The following is a 12,609-nucleotide window of genomic DNA, read 5'->3' on the forward strand; positions in this document are numbered from 1 at the left end:
CATGTAACTGGGCAATTATTGCCCCACACCACAACAATTCTAGATACACATGAAACCTCAATTGATAGCCAAAACATTGTCACAATAAAAATAAACTTATTTACACAATGAATTCAACCCTTTCTCTGTCTCCTTGCCTCGAGACGAGGGAATTTCCCTCCTCACACCCACTTGTGCCAAGCGGAGGGCTCCATGGCCCTTTATAAAATGGAATGTTACCCTACTTATAGCGCAGTCTTCCCTCATATGTGAGGAGATACCTTTTTCGTCTCTTTTATCACTGTCATACTACTTAGGACACCCTCTTTCCACTCGACGTAGGGGATACCTCTGGCCACTATTATAAAAAAACAAGATATCCACACGTGATCTGCTCTCTCCACAACCTCATAAACACTCAACTTCAAACATCTTCTCACCTGTTGTGTTCTCCTGCAAAGGTGCACTTACATCTGTGTGTTCTCCCGAGCATATCTGATGAGGGATCCCCATCAATTTGACTGCACAGCTGGGTGCAGCGCCCCACTCCAAGGAACAGGTATGCCTTCTGGCAACACAGCACCTGAAAACATTCTGAAGTCATGCACATGGGACTGATCACTAAAGAGAGGTGCCGCTACCCAAGATGTGTGATGGGGGAACTCCTGGCCTCACAGAGGGTCTGAGATCATGTCGGGGTCACCAGCTTTGCAGGACAAATAAAACCTGATCACCCTAAAACAATTCCAAATAAGCAATGCACCGTTTGCAGTGAAAACAAAGTTTTATTACATGCAAAATATCATATGGTCCTGTAGAACTGAATTAACATGGAGCTCGCTCCATCCAAATAAATTACATCTTTTAAAGCCCACAAATTAACAGAACTATGCATAAAAGAGATTACAATGTGATCCTGCACTCCCCTTTGGCTAATACCTATATAACATTCTAATTATGCCCTATAGTCCATTACCCTATTTGTCACACAATGTCTAAACACATTCCCCTAAACTTGTGCCCTACTAAATTGTCACTAAGTAACGTAGGAATTGATTAACTGCCAGATACATTGTTACCAAAATACATTTCTTAAATGATCAAACATTCTCGACCAGATTCCAAAACGGCAGCGCACTAGTCAGAAGGACTAGAAGCACGGACCCCGGATGAAGGGAAAGAGGTGTGAGGGGCCCGCCCGGCTGTACTCCGGCGGCACAAGGCAGCAAGGCGGCGGACCTCCCCGGCAGTTCAAGGCCGGCCAAACACCCGGGGTGACGGCGAAGCCAGAGAAAGTGATCCCCCCTCCTAATTGTCAGAGTAGAGCAGAGACGTCTCATGTGGGAGAACCAGCACCCCGGCCCTATCAACCTCCAGGGGGAGGAAGAACACGGTGAGGACAGTAGACGACGAGCCCCCCATCTACCCGCCGGAAAGCGCAATATAAGCTGGCCTCAATATAATCCTAGCAACACAGAGACCAAGCAGTGGGGCCATCAAGCGGGGCCATTAAAGTAAATAAAAGGGCGCCAGCCCAAAACAACTAAGTCGCCAACGGCCTCACAGAGAATAAGGGTGGAGGAACCGGCACACCCGAGGCCGAGGCGCACCCAGAGCAGAGGGAACCTACTGAGAAGCGGAGGCACCAGGGTAGAGAATCAGGATCCAGCAAAGGAGCAGAACGGCCCCTCCACACGGCCACAGGCCCGGGTGACAGAGAGGAGAAGGCCACAGCGAGGCACACGGATGAGGGCCGATCCAGGAGGAAACAAAACCTAGACAGGAACGGAGGGAGCACAAGCAGCCCGGGAACAGCTGTGAACCAGACGCACGCACCGCTGAGATAATAAGGTAAGGAGGAAGAACGGGAGGGGCCCACAAGGGAGAAAGGGATCATGAACTAGCTCCCTCACACAACCAGGAGAACACAAGCCACAGAGTACTCAAAAGGGAGAAAGGTAGCGTTGCCCCCCCCCATGTTATGTCATCACTAGAGATGAGTGTACCAGGGGTAGGATATTTGTTTGCTCCACTGAGTTGTAAAGGGACTTTGAAGTCACAAATTTCTTTCTTAATCTTCTCCCACAAATGCCATATCTTTACATTTATCAGCATTAATAATCAGGCCATTACATTTGGCATCATTATTGAGGGCTTTTATAGATCGCTTTACGCCCACCTTGGTTTGGTCAACATAACCCATTATACATATTTTCTTATGTCCTAGCTTTGGAGGGAATTTATGAACTTGAAATATGCTTTCTTCGAGATCAGACAAAAATAAGTTAAAAACAATTGGAGATAAAATACAGCCATATTTAAGCCATGATTAGTATTTATTAAGTCAGAGTAAGCTCCTTGATGATGAAGGCAGATTCTAACTGCAACATTAGAAGATAATTGTTGCCCAAAATATAATAAATGTGACAGTATTTCAAACTTACATAATTTATCCCAAAAAAGGGCACAATCAATTGCATCATAAACTGCTTTAAAAACTATAAAAACAATATATAGAAATGATCCATCGCTTGCCAGGCCTGTTGGATGAGGTATTGCAGTGTGATCAGATTGTCCAGAGTAGAACATGTTTTTCTTAAACCAATCTGAGAAATAGATATATATTCCTAGGATTGGCCCAAGAGGTTAATTCTGAGAGAAGGAAAGAGTCAAAGATCTTGCTGCTAGAGTCGAGCATCGCCAATAGGCCATAATTAGTGGGATCTAATTTCTCACCCTTTTTGAAAAAAGGATTAAAAGTGATTCTTCCCAAGACTGTGGAATTCCATGTATTTTGATCGTATTGAAAACATTAAATACCAATGAGGCACAGAAATCTGGAGCAGCTTTGTAGATTATATTAACCATACCATCTGGGCACGAGATGGCTTTTTATTTGCCTGTTATTGGGACTTTCTCCTCAATTTCAAAATGGACTGTACTCATTGAATTAGGTTTAAAGACCAATTGTATCTTATTCATATGTCTAAAATAAAGGCTTTCGATATGCTTACAAAAAAAAACATTCTTGACCATCATGTGATGTGCTGCACCTCTCCTTTGGAGCCTGATCAAAGTTTGCATAATGAGGTCAACTCTGATTTGATAACACAATGGCTCCCCTCATTATACTATACAATGTGGCACCCACAAACAGCTCCCTGACCTCATAGATACATTCATTGGCATCACCCCTGCTTCTCCCATAACAGATTATGGCACAGCTTGTAGTCTCTTCCCTTATCTCTCTGGGAACCCAGGTGCCCATGAATGACGCAATCATGGCAGTACTCATATCTGAATTTTGCATATTTATTTATCCCTATACTGTGGTGCCTGTAGTTCAAATAGGATAACCGCCCTTTGGGTGAGGGCAGTAGTGCTCTAAATCTTCGGCAGGCCTCTTGACATCACATAGCCCCATGCCCTGCTCCCATGAATCTAACCTTCAAAAGGCACATCCCTACCGTTCCTCCCTGGACCCAACATTCCTTTCCCAGCTCCTCTGAGCTCTGCAGCTGGACCCAATTAACTGTTAACACAGCGCGGCTGCCTGTGATCTTGGCATCATAACTTCTCTCTGAGGGGAAGGAAGGGGACAGAGCTGTAGCTCCACATTGAGCCCTTGTCTCATCAGAAACGTATCCTGCCTAAAATTCAATGTGGGGGTACTCTTGCTACCTTAGTCTCTAGACCTCGCCTACACTGCTACACTTCTCTGCCTCCATCTCCTGCGTGTACCCATGTCAGCTACCTACACACACATCCCTTAAAACATAACTCTGTACACTACCACCAAATGAGAAGTACAACACCCTATCTTCTACCTCTGCAACTGCAATATGAAAACATTGGTGATCCTTCTGTATGGCTATATGGTGTTTCTAATATCAACGATAACTACAAATTGGTGCATGCACATTCTGCCACACCCAATGAGAACTGCTAATTTTGTTTCCCAGTCTAAATCTATTTGCCTGTCTAGGATGTGGCATTGCATTCCAACAGATCCTAAGGACCTGGAAAGCCATTACTTTCTTACCTTACTTTGGAAGTATCAAGAACCCATACACCAGTAGGCCTGATGAATAATCCAGCAGTCATTGAAGGATATAAGAGCATCATCAGAGAACATATATATTAATTGGATGGTGGGATTGATGTGTCCATGGTGCCTAAGGTAAGGATAGGACTAGCTGCCTTGATCTGTAATGGGTTTAATGGGACTTTAGTAGGCCAAGTCTATTATAATAATCCAACATAGGGAGGACCCTAACTCTGGTCACTTCCACCTTTTGTGGGAAAGCAAGGAAAAGGTGCATATGCTTGAGATGGTGCAGCTGGAAAAGTGATTTCAGAGTTGTCTCAGTTCTCTGAGGAACGGTGGAGAGAAAGCTATTGAAGATGTCACTCTAGGTTCCTTGCAGAGGAAACTAGAGTGGGTGGCATAAACAATTGAAGGAGACCAGAGAAAGTGTAGGGAAGGAGGAATGATACAGTCCAAATCGATGATTTCAATGTTACCGCTGCTGAGGCACAAATTGCTTAGGAACATCCTGGAGCTGATGATACGACGACTCCTTCCAACCTTGAAGGCAATTTGCATGCCACCTGGGTAAGACTGAAAGGAGAAAGAGAAAGGTCACTTAACGCCAGCATTGGAGGATCCCACAGTTGGAAACTGTGAGATGAGGAAGGAATGGGCCAGACCTGGTCCTCTTCATCCAGGAGGGAGGAAGAGGTACAGCTGGGGACCCTGCCTTTCAGGCAGAAAGAGTTTCCCATTGGATCAAGAGGGGGTAACATGGCTGTCAGGGTCAAAAGCAGAGGAAAGAAGATAAGAATAGCAAGGCAGTTACTTTTGAAAGACAGCAAGAGCTCACCTCACATAAAGAGGAGGGCTGACTCAGTTCCTCTAAGCCCAGAATCCTAATTGGTGATCATGCAGAAGATCATACTTTTTAATAAGGGACATAGTTGGGAGATGCCATCTTCTCAGGGACCTTGCCAACAAAGGAGTGATGGCAATGAGGTGGTAGTTAGCCAGGACCACCGGGTCATCTAAAGGCTTCTTGAGTAGGGAAAGGATGTGTGTCTTTTTCACCTCCTTGAGAAATACACCAGTGTGAAAGGAGCTGTTGCACACAGGAGTCAAGGAAGGGGACAGGGATATTGGCTTTTACTTGCTAGCCGGGAAAGCAAGAACTTGTTCAGCTGATGCCTTCATATTTTAAAATGAATACATCATGTAAGTCGGCAAGACTTATTTGAAGGAAGAGAAGAAAGGAATTGGCCTTCTGATGTTGGAGGAGGGTGGGTATCTTGGGCGGCAGGATCAGTTTGAGCTTTTTAGTACATAAGGAGTGTAAGCTATCTACCAAAGACTGGTCAACAATTAATATGGTCGAGCAAACATCAGGCACAATCCTCTCCCTGTTGTTTCTTAAGACGTCTGCCAATTTGTTATTTGTTTGGTTGATGTGTCTGTGTAGGAATGCTTTTTCAAAGTTGTCAAAGGTGACTTACAAGTTGGTGGTGAACTCGGTTAGGACAAGGAAGTAGAACTCATGCTTCAATAAAATTCTGAATGTTGGAGGTCTGCTTGTTGGCAGACCTAGAGATAAGCGTGCTGACAAGGAAACAGTTCCTGGACTTTAGGACTTTTCTTGGTGGTAAGAAAGGAAGAGGTGGTGTTATCGTATTGGGTAGCAAGTGTTGAGAGGAGCAGTCGGTATAGCAGGGTGATGATGAAAAATTGAGGAATTTTTCATAGAGCTGGAGGCCTTGAAAACCAAGGTTCCCCACTAACAGGAGGAATAGGGTGTGAGAAGGGAGGAGGGCAAAAACATGCTATCAAAAGTAAGCAAGTGCATGCTCTTATCATGGGCCAGTTCAACAATGAAAAACAAAATATGTTAACAATATTGCCAAGTCTGATACAAAGGGCCTCATTACATGGATGGCGGTAAGGATTTACCGGTACTGGTAAAATACCGGTACCGGTAAATCCTTACCGCCTTACTACGAGGTCCCTTTACGGGTTGGGGGATTTAACGCCTGCTTTTTGCAGGTGTTAAAGACCAACCCGCAAAGGGACCCAGGGAGCTAATTACGGTACCGCAATTTGCAGTACCGTAATTAGCGCCTTCCCCATTCCCATTGAGCCCTATGGGGCAAAAATGGGAATGGGGAAGGGCAATGGTGGAAGTGGGAATTACCGCCCCGCCAACCTTGGAATGGGGCGGTAATTCCCCTTTCCGCCAAGGCGGTGCCGGTATTTTACCGGCATGAACCATGGCGCTAATAGCGCCATGGTTCTCCGCCATCCGTGTAATGAGGCCGAATATCTTTAGAAAAGTCAACACTGCTCCATGGAAGACATGAGAGTGGGTACTGAAAGTGGCAGCGTTGAGGCTTTTGGGTATTGGCATTTGCTCATGGGATGAGTGTGTAGACTGAGGTATGAGCCAGCCATTGCTCATTTCATCTTTACAACTAATACTTTATTAAAATGATTGCAAGTACTGCTGTTCACCGTGTATATGGAGTGATTGGTTTGATTGTATTATGACACTTGTATAGTACCACTGCCAGACTTTTATCCAGATCCTGATCCCTACAGGGAGACTGCATCATTCTGATCCCTACAGGGAGACTCCATCATTCTTCAAGATTGTAGCTAGTGCTTATCTGATCTCCATTCTAAGACACTGGGCAGTACATCGGCCATGCTAAGACAGGAGTTTCCTTCATTTTCTCCTGGTAGCTGCAGTTAACCAATGAAGGTACAAACTGTGGACGAAATGTCTGTTGCACAGCACAATATCATGTTTAACATAAATATTACATGAGTCAATAAATGTTAGATAATCTATAGACATGATAACTTTCTAAATTAACAACACAAATAATGCACGCTAAAAATAAATATTCTGAATAAAAACAGAAATCTTAAACCTAAAGCACCTTAGAGTTCTGCCCTAAAGAGGTCTTACAATATGAAGGCATAGTGATGTTCATACAAATGAACAGGAACAATGTTACTGAATTCATAAAAGCTTTCCTATGTAGATCCCGGTCCAAATCTGATGTCTGGGTTTTCTGGCCACTTGGCTTTTTCGGGAAGTCTGGACCCACACAGGTATATCTTTCTGGGGCTTCCTTCCTCTCTTCTCAGAAGAAAGCTCATGGTTGATGAAAAAGCTGTGAAGGGAACCACACCAATGTTGAAACATATATTTCAACTGTTCTTGAAACCCCCAGTTGATGGGATCCTGCTATCCTTGCTTCCTGAAGGATTACAATTGTGGTTTAGGTTTTCCGGTGTCCCTGGTCAGTTCTTGTCTGGTGGGAGCCTCTTGGTTATGGTTGCCTGAGTCCATTATCAATGTTGGGAGGAGCAGGTGGACAGCCTCATACTCATCGCCCAGACGGATTAGTGCTAATTGCCATTGGGGGCCCTGGAATATGGTGTGTGAATAGGCGGGTACATACAGCACAAGATTGAAGCAGTGATCCTTGGCCAGTATTTGCATGCATCCAGCGACACTCTCACTGGGCAGAGTCACCACAACTGGATCCTACAATTGCGTGGATGAAGTGCGGTGAGTAGGAGGTCCTAAACTGAGGATGAGCCAATGTTCACCAAGGGCTTAAGGGATCATCACTGCTAACATCTAACACGAGCTCCCTATATGGATCTATCAAATCTCACCCTCAATGGTCAGGATCAACTGGGCTTTCTAGAACGAAATGCATGTTGCCTGTGGCTGGGTGAGGGTCTTGGCAGCAAACTCTGCTCCAAGACACTTCTTTAATAGTTCTATGCGAAAATGTCCACAGGAACAGGTAACCATGTGAAGGTAGTCAGAATAAAGTTGTTTTACAAAATGCAGCCAAGTAGTAAAAGCAATGCAAAGTGTGAAAATGTTGCTACAAATGTACAAGGCTGTAAACCTAACTACAAACAAAACCTCTAATAAAAACTCCAAAATCATCTTAACTCCATTCCTAACCCTTACCCTACTGCTAATTACAACCATATACTATGCTGAACATTGAACCTAATTCCATCTCGATCACCATCTGCCCACAAATTCCATAACCCTTGCCCTAATCCAAATCCTAACCATACGATTATCTTGAGCGCAACTCTAACACTTACCTTAATGTTTACCCTAACCAATAGCTTTATCCTAACCCCTACCCTATGCCAAAATCACCAGCCCCAGTGGTGGCACTCTCAGTGTAAAGTTGTACCCATTCTTGTCTCCATTTTTAAAACACTCCCTTTCCTTGATTTCAACATTAATTTTAAACATCCCTTATTCCCGAAATCAAGGAGCCTGTAAAACAATTAAACCAACCTGATTCTTGAAATGTTCTAAGCTGCACAAGACAATCAGACATCTCTCTGTATTTGTGTGGAATTCGACCATCCCCACAGCGTGTGCATGAGCCTGGGCTTTTTGGGACTTTTTAAATCAAATTGAATGATGGTAGATCAACCTCCAGAAAATGGGGCTAACCTGCACACATGTTCCTATACTCACCGCATGACATATGCATTGACCCGTGTACTCTGGATGGACACAGCCTGCATGCGCAGTCCCCTCTGTCATATTTAGTTGGGTTATGACAGATTACACAATGCATCTCCAGAAAGGGGAGGACCACACCTTCCCCTTGCCATGGGCAGCCTGATTAACTAACAAAGGCTATATGGATGCATCCTGTCCTTTTGTTTTGCCCTGCAGCCGGTGGCAGTGATTAACATAAAAATAGAATGTACTTCAAACAGGCCCACATGGGACCTAGCGGCAGATGTCAACAAAGGAGACAGGAAACCCTGACAACCTTTCATATGCAACTGTGTCAACATGAGGCTGGCTCCCGGCCTCAGTATCAATTGACAGTGAGCTGTCATGTCTGGGACTGTGTGTTTACAGTAGTTCACCCTGCAGGGGGACCCCATTCATAAGGTACGAGTATGTAGTTTGCAGGAGCCAGAGATTCTGGTCTCACCACAGCTTCAAGAGTGTAACAGGTTTTATGCCACGGCACACTCCGGTCAGAGACTTCTACCACTGCCACTGAAGGTGGAGCACAATAAACACGCCCTTTTATTTGAACCCTGGATTCTTGGTTTGAAGAGGCACCCAACCCGTCGCACACCCACGTTAACAAACACCCCGTATCGCAGTGGACTATGAACCAGGGCAGTGTGTAACAAAGACATATTTATTTATTTTTAAAATTCACAGAAAAATCAGAGCAGAATACATTTTAGGGCAGCAATCACCAGTGTGCTGACTATACGAATGCAAAATGTTATATTACAATGGATTAAACTTTCTGACATTATCTGCTTCAACTTTATACAGAAATGAAAACGAAATCACTCTTTTTCACAATTATGGATGGCACTTATTTTATGCACTCCCCTTCAATACTCCCCAAACACCTGACAACTAAGGTCTGTGTGGATAGAAATCAGTGGCAGGAAGACAGCAAGAAGAGGGAAAAATGTGTTTTTAAATTCAACCCACCTCTCCAGAATGGGAGCTCAAAGAAGAAAATGAGATCCTTAAAATTGAGCAAAATAGCATTTTCACTTGTTACTCTGAGGTCAGTCTACATCTGCTGTCAGATAGATCAGACAGAAATGTGTGTGCTGTACTAAAAGGGCAAGGCAGCTTAAAAGCTGCTGGGCAGGGAACTAAAGCAATGTGAAAACAGGTGAGAAAATCGCTTTTGGAAGGAAAAGAATGCAACAAAACTTACACATGGCAGAATTACAATTTCTTATTTCACTCGCGCTTCAGACTAGAGAACAACTAAGGTAATGGGCTTAGCAATTAAAATCGGAAATCTATTTTGTGATGGAGAACAAAGGTACAGAACAGGTAGGACACTAAGGGAAAGGGGATACTCTTATGGGATGATGATATGGGTTTTATGGGGGAAAAGGCAAATCTGTTTTTAGAGAAAAACACAAGACATGGGCAAATTTGGTTTTTGATGCAAACAGGGTAGTTTTACCAAGACTATATTTTAATGGTTATATGATTAAAGAAAGACACTGAACGCAAGGGGCTTCATTTGCAATTTTAAACAGCTCGTGCCGTGTACCTCCTTATAGGGGAATTAATTAATTTATTTCAAATACTACTAAGGATTTACACAAATACTTGAAAGAAAAGGAGAAGCAAAATGCTAAAAAATATCAACTAACACAGATTCTTATAGAGAAAGGGTAAACAGAGAATAATAACAGTTTGGGAAATGACCAGGGTCTTTATGGGGTTTTTATAGGGTTTGAACAAAATGCAAGGGAAAGGAGCAGGATAGGCAGTTTTAGGGTGTGGGGTGTTGAGTTGTGTAATTTGGACAGCCAGCTGGGTCTCTGGACAGTAGGGCCTAGGATCTGGTTACTGTGCAGCGAGGTCAAGAGATCTGGTCACAGGGACGGCTGGGCTCTCTTTGATGGGAACAGCTGGGCAAAGTCTGGTCACTGTGGACAGCGGGATGAATCAGCTGGGCAAAAAGGTCTGGTCACTGGATTCTCCTAAATGGGTCAGCAGCCTTTCCTCCTTTCTCTCTGAATAATTGGGATGAATGAGGTTCTGGATAGGTGGTTCTGGGTAGGTGGTTCTGCCTGGATCTGGGTCAGCTACCTCTGGACCTGGTTCTGGAGTCTTGGAATCTTGCAGGGTGAATTTTGGATGTTGAATATCCTGTGCCTCTCTGTCTACCCCCCTTAAAAAGGCAGTGTGACATCATAGGAATTTTACAATATGGGCGGAGGTACCCTGGACATAACCATTGCATGGAATAGGTCAGGCTACTGATGCCCCCACCTCCCTCCAAGCTGATTGGTTTAGGGGAAGTGGCCTCAGTTTATGAGTGTGTAATTTTATGACTCCTTTTGACTCACAAGCCTAATGTTTCACAAAATGAGTTATGAAACAAAACTCCATATTTACAATAGTTACCACCATAACAATCAGATAGGTAGATTCCATATTTTACAAGGAAAATGCCAGTTTCGAATGCCAATTCTGTGCAATGTTGTCATGGAAGACACACATAGTCTTATTTTACTTGTCCAAAAATCACATAAAATACTGGCATACTATCGAATTGTTGCTTATTTAGGGTGCTGAAACAAATTCCATAGCTCTTTCAAATCAAGGGGGTCAATTTTTCCCAGATGTGGTTGGTCCTCAACCTCCCCAGCCAAATGTCACTGCCAGGCTTGGCTTGCTGAAGGGTTTCCATGACTACCCTTTAAAGTCCCCTTGTGGATACTGGGCATGAATGGAGAGAAAAATCACACCTACGAGGCAAAACCCAGGGCTTCACTCCCACTCTTTGTGGCAGTTCTGCCATGCAGTCTGGGGAACCTGTAATTATCACACTATCAGGTCCCAGAGAACAGTATCTGTTCATGGGGAGGTGTGACATTGGCCCCTCTGACAAACTGGTTTGACAGAAACTCCTGGGCCTAGCTGTGATGATTTGTCTTTCGGGGAAAAACCAGCATAATATACATATTTCTTTAGCTCCTCTACCCACATGTAAAATTGTGTTTCTGTGCGAGCCACGGTCATATTTCACATTTAATCTTACAAATGTAATTTTCCTGCTTTGCCAAAAGCGGGTTTACACGTATTATATTTCTCTCCTGTTACTGTCACAAAATGTGGATTCTTTTGCATTGACTTTCTGAAAGTGATCTGGTCCGTTTCTGGACACAGAGATGTGCTGAAGATAGTTTCTTGGTAACTGACACAATGTAAGAATCTTTCCTTTGAAGTACTTTGTATGTGTTGATGTATTTCAAAAAGTCAATTAAAGCAGAATTCTTTTGCTTTTCATGGATTTTACTTGATGAAAAAATGCTGTTCAGTGAGGGCTGGCCTTATTTGATAGTATTCACATGCAATACACAGCAGACCTGTGTTAGAATAGACACAACACTGTGATGTTGGAAATGAAAGAAGGCACCAGTGCGATGCAGTCTGGAATGCACAGCATTTTCTTGTGCAGCATTGAGTTTTGAAATGATGGAACAGCAGTGCAGAGCCATTCTTTATTTAAGTTATTTTCTCTGGATTCACATGAAGGGCAACACAATGCAGCCATTCTTGGTGTGGCTGTGTTCAAATCTCACCCCCCCATGTGCTTAGCTGACAAAACCACAGCCATTTTTGGGTGGCTGCTGAAATGTAGTTTTTGTTGTAGGGTTGTCTGCCTTAGGCCTTAAATGTACCCCACAAAAGAGACATTCCACTTTAATCAGGGACCACAGAGATATCCATTAAACAGAGAGACTATTTGATCCACAACAGACAGGAGGATCAGTGGGACTTAGTATCACATGTTTTCACTCCTTTGCCTTTCCTGTTGCAAAGCACTCTGGTTATGACCTCATGCATACAGTAGATTGTTGGTAGGGACCCCAGAATTGGTTCATTTATGTAGGCTTAGCATACAACAAACACTGTGGTCCATTTGGATTTAAAAGGGGGCTGAGCCCCTCTTTTCACAGACCATCTGAAGAATTTGCAAGGAGTAAAAAAGAACTCATCATTGTCCCCTGGCTGCAGGTACAGTCTGGTTTACATC

The sequence above is a fragment of the Ambystoma mexicanum genome, chromosome 10 (genome assembly GCF_040938575.1).
Source record: "Ambystoma mexicanum isolate Mex_15411 chromosome 10, UKY_AmexF1_1, whole genome shotgun sequence".
In the NCBI taxonomy this organism is placed as follows: Eukaryota; Metazoa; Chordata; class Amphibia; order Caudata; family Ambystomatidae; genus Ambystoma; species Ambystoma mexicanum.